Here is a 324-nt window from a genome sequence, read left to right as displayed (position 1 = left end):
CGCCCCCTGCCGCTCTCCCAGCCGGTGTTGTGAGGATGTGCATGGGCACTTCCTTGGCACTCCCTATGGAAAGGCTTTGGGGATTGTGGGAGACTGCTGGCCTTCCTGGAGGCCAACGTCACACCAGGGTCTGGCCTCTCACAGATGGCAGGGAAGGGGACAGGGAGCTGCCAGGGAAGCCCTCACACCAGTGTAAGGGAGTACAGTGATACTGGAAGTCACACGCTAGCCAAAGCAGTGGCTTTCTTCTGCACCGGGCAGCCAGCCCCCTGGCACAGCAGGAGCTGGAGCCTGCTGTCACCCTGCTCCTGCCTGGCTCTGAGG

This window comes from Nestor notabilis, unplaced genomic scaffold, assembly GCF_000696875.1.
Source record: "Nestor notabilis isolate BGI_N333 unplaced genomic scaffold, ASM69687v1 scaffold1442, whole genome shotgun sequence".
NCBI lineage: Eukaryota > Metazoa > Chordata > Aves > Psittaciformes > Psittacidae > Nestor > Nestor notabilis.
Note: the sequence above shows the minus strand (reverse complement) of the source record.